The sequence below is a fragment of the Coregonus clupeaformis genome, chromosome 8 (genome assembly GCF_020615455.1).
Source record: "Coregonus clupeaformis isolate EN_2021a chromosome 8, ASM2061545v1, whole genome shotgun sequence".
Taxonomy (NCBI): Eukaryota; Metazoa; Chordata; class Actinopteri; order Salmoniformes; family Salmonidae; genus Coregonus; species Coregonus clupeaformis.
The window spans coordinates 43,325,109-43,330,048 of NC_059199.1; positions in this window are offsets into that span (position 1 = coordinate 43,325,109).

Below are 4,940 nucleotides of genomic sequence, written 5' to 3' on the forward strand. Positions count from 1 at the left end.
ATAAAGACTAATCAGTCCTATTTATATGGCAGGAGGTTCCTTTGTCTGCGTGTCAAGAGTTCGCCCCCGGACCAATAGGAGAAGTGAAATCCTATGACTCCCATCCCATCCCAGCCCCAATAAGTCATGTGGTCCTACATCTCCAGCCTTCTCTCAGAAACGTTGGCAATGCTTCGGCGATGATGACGAGTGCAACGGTTTAATTAGATCAATTCTTGAGGACGTGGACAATGTAGACGTTTTAAAAGGAGCAAGACCTGCATTTTTTTCTGACTTTTTGCAAGGTAGTTCATCACACTGGACGTGTAGCCGAGAGGGAAGGGGTAGTTCAGTCAGTGCGTCGGGGCTGAGTGAAGGCGCGTTGGGCATCTGACTGTCACCTTGCGCTTTGCGGGGTCGGGTCTTGTGCGTAATATGTCCAGTGCGGTGCGCGCAGGAATGCATGGGCACTGGGGCCGTGCATATTCTTTCGATCGGATTTAAAGAAGCAAATTCCATACAGGGAGAGGATGCAAGAGATTTTTCTTTTTTTTTATAATTCATTTAATTTCGATGTGGTCTGTTTGTACTTCAAGTTGTATTTGTTATGGCGAATTTCGCTTGTATTTGACTTATTTTCCACGAAATGCCGGCTGTATTCACTTTCTTTAATGAAATTATGCTCTGTTTATTATAATCACTATTTACTGTATGCACAATCATTTAACTGACTTCACACACAGGCCTCTCCCTGCCAGACAACATTGTAAAGCTTCCCTAAATGGTCTAAATTACTCCTAGATAAAATAAAGCAATTTCAGTTAATCCAAGCAGAAAATTAATGAATAGCATTTTGTTTCCAAATATTTGATATGTCTATCTGAGTGAATAAAACCCCATGTTTAATGACAGATCACCCCCTAGCAACATTCATTACAGTAGAGTATATGGGTGTTGCTGCTATCAATTATAACACATCTGTTAATGAATTAATAAATTATAACACAGGTGTTGGTGGATCCGGTGTTCAAAAGGTACTAAGCCCTGTATTCAGGAAGAACCTGTGCATTGCCATGGAATGAAATGGAGATTGTCGACTGCTTAGGCTGAGTATACAATGGGCAGGTGAGAGGGATCTAATTTCAGATGGCCACATGACCAGACATGTCAGTAGTCACACTACTACCTCAATATTGCTATCTGTACCTCTCACAGTCATTTGGCCTCTTCAAAGATTTTGCACATTAAAGATGTTGATATTATCTTACATTCAATAGTAAATAAGTGGTTACTATAAAGACAGACATGTCCTTGCCACATCAAAGTTGTGAAAGTCTATATATGTACACTACCGGTCAAACGTTTTAGAACACCTATTCATTCAAGGGTTTTTCTTTATTTTTACTATTTTCTACATTGTACAATAATAGTGAAGACATCAAAATTATGAAATAACACATATGGAATCATGCAGTAACCAAAACAGTGTTAAACAAATCATAATATATTTTATATTTGAGATTCTTCAAATAGCCACCCTTTGCCTTGATGACAGCTTTGCACACTCTTGGCACTCTCTCAACCAGCTTCATGAGGTAGTCACCTGGAATGCATTTCAATTAACAGGTGTGCCTTCTTAAAAGTTAATTTGTGGAATTTATTTCCTTCTTAATGTGTTTGAACCAATCAGTTGTGTTGTGACAAGGTAGGGGGGTATACAGAAGATAGCCCTATTTGGTAAAAGACAAAGTCCATATTATGACAAGAACAGCTCAAATAAGCAAAGAGAAACGACAGTCCATCATTACTTTAAGACATGAAGGTCAGTCAATCCGGAACGTTTCAAGAAGTCGCAAAAACTATCAAGCGCTATGATGAAACTGGCTCTCATGAGGGCCGCCACAGGAATGGAAGACCCAGAGTTACCTCTGCTGCAGAGGATAAGTTCAATAGAGTTACCAGCCGCAGAAATTGCAGCCCAAATAAATGCTTCACAGAGTTCAAGTAACAGACACATCTCAACATCAACTGTTCAGAGGAGACTGTGTGAATCAGTCCTTATGGTCGAATTGCTGCAAAGAAACCACTACTAAATGACATCAATAAGAAGAAGAGACTTGCTTGGGCCAAGAAACACAAGAAATGGACATTAGACATGTGGAAATTTGTCCTTTGTTCTGGAGTCCAAATTGGAGATTTTTGGTTCCAACCGCTGTGTCTTTGTGAGATGCGGTGTGGGTGAACGGATGATCTCCGCATGTGTATTTCCCACCGTAAAGCATGGAGGAGGAGGTGTTATGGTGTGGGGGTGCTTTGCTGGTGACACTGTCTGTGATTTATTTTGAATTCAAGGCACACTTAACCAGCATGGCTACCACAGCATTCTGCAGCGATACGCCATCCCATCTGGTTTGGGCTTAGTGGGACTATCATTTGTTTTCAACAGGACAATGACCCAACACACCTCCAGGCTGTGTAAGGGCTATTTTACCAAGAAGGAGAGTGATGGAGTGCTGCATCATATGACCTGGCCTCCATAATCCCCCGACCACAACCACATTAAGATGTTTTGGGATGATTCGGGCCGCAGAGTGAAGAAAAAGCAGCCAACAAGTGCTCAGCATACGTGGGAACTCCTTCAAGACTGTTGGAAGAGCATTCCAGGTGAAGCTGGTTGAGAGAATGCCAAGAGTGTGCAAAGCTGTCAACAAGGCAAAGGGTGGCTATTTAAAGAATCTCAAATATAAAATATATTTTGATTTGTTTAACACTTTTTTGGTTACTACATGATTCCATATGTGTTATTTCATAGTTTTGATGTCTTCACTATTATTTGACAATGTAGAAAATAGTAAAAATAAAGAAAAACACTTTTGACCGGTAGTGTATATCATTTATGGAAGCTGCATTCCCTGTAAAGTAAAACAGACTTAGTTTAATGTAGTTTGGAAAGGATGAAAAGTAGGCCATAAAGACTGTTTTCTCAGAGAAGAAGAGTGAATCACACATCACAGACACCCCAAAGACACACATTCCTACAATAAGACTTTATACATCCCCTTAGGGAAATGAGGGCCTACTTCATATGGCTGTCATGTTCAGCTTCACCAGAGAGGAACATGATTACAGTAACATCTATGCAGACTCATATCAGAACTACTCATATGTTTTAACTTGATCTAACTAACCACAGTTGCCAACGGTTTGGCAGTTATATGTTTGACAAGTTTCGGCCCATATCCGGACTCTCTCTTGATAACATTCGTGGCCTTTCTCCACCCTGACAATATTCCACTTGTATTGTCATGTGCTGGTTTATTCATTGTGTTCATGTATTGATTCATGCATTTATACCGTCATTCAATCAGAAGTCAAATGAGAACACAGTTATTTTTTGCAACAAAGCAGATATAATTTACAAGAGCAAATGTCCTCTTTTCCATTAGGAATACCTCCTCTGATATCTGTGCTATCTCTAATAAACCCAGGCAGTGCAAACAATATAGGAAAGATGTGGACCATGCACTGTAATGACGCCAACAGTCTTAATACAGAGAAAATAAACTGGGTATGAATGTTGGGGCCTTAATCTAGCCACTGATGTAGCCTAGTCTGCCTCAAAATGGCCGATGCGCTGTTCTTCTTTTTCCATGGACCTCCTCCACTGGCCTCCCCTCTCCTCCCTGAGCAGTGCCAGAAAAAAATGTGTCATCGCTGGAATAGCCAGACAACCCATACTCAAATATCTCTCCCTGAGTGAAAGGAGAGGAGAGATCAGAGAGGGGAGGGGCGAGTACTGCAGGGATGAAATGTGTTTGAAAGATGGTTGCACGCCCAATGCAGTGCAGCTCAACATGGCTCATGTTCTCTGACTGAGACGCTGGAAATCTTGAACTACTTTGAGACCAGCCTGCGTTCATGAATATAAAATGAAAAATGCTCCCTGCCTGCAAGACTCCAGTATCTTTTCATTAAGAGAGAGTTGACAACAAATACAGGTCTACGTGTAAAAACATGACTCCTCGTTTGAGTAGTATTTAGAACAAGAGTTCTGTTGATATCTATGTATAGTGTTTGATCTGTCTAAACATCAAGCATCAACAACCAGTATTTGAATCAAGAGATGCTCATAAAGGCCTAAATCAAGTCAAGACCTAATGTACTGTATATGAGTCACCATAGGTGGTAATGCACCTTAAACATTGACTTTCAATGAGTCATCATGTCTTGATAGTTGTTTAGACAAAACTTTCTCAGAGCATTAGTGAATAAGACTTGTGTTCAAACACTATTTAAAATAATTTTAAATACTTTATCTGGCTTCCCTGGTTTAATGGACCAATAGAATAGCCCTAAAACTGTAAGCCCCGCCCATCTGGCACATCCAGGCAGCCAAAGCAAACGCTGAAAGTATTTTAAAGATTTTAAATAGAATTTGAATCCAGGTCTCTAGTGGATGGTGGATAGTGGTTGTCTGGTCCAGCCTAAAGCCCTGGAATGTGATGTTCCCTAAGGGTCAGAGTGTTTATCATTAGGACCTGTCACACAGTTGAAGATCTCCCCAGGATTCCCAACTGTTTCCCTTCAAACATTAATGCAACAATCAGTCATGCCATTAGACTCAACTATGTCCAGTCTGTGTTTGAGGATGATGTGATGATTTCTCTGACCTATGAAAACTAAACATTGTGTTTAATTCCTGGGTGTGGTACATGTTGGTCATAGATGGGAATTGAATGTCCACAGTATAAATTGAGATTTTGCCCTTTCATTTGAATGGGTGAAAAACTCCAGTCCTGGAGGGTTAATCAGTCCTGCTGATTTTCATCCACTTGTAGCACATAATTGATCACTGTAATGTAATTAATTAGCTAAAGAGTTCCAGTCTAAACTCCATATTCTCTCCTACTATAAGTCCTTCTCAAGTTAACAAGGAGAATTCCCTCATTCTATTCTTCTTG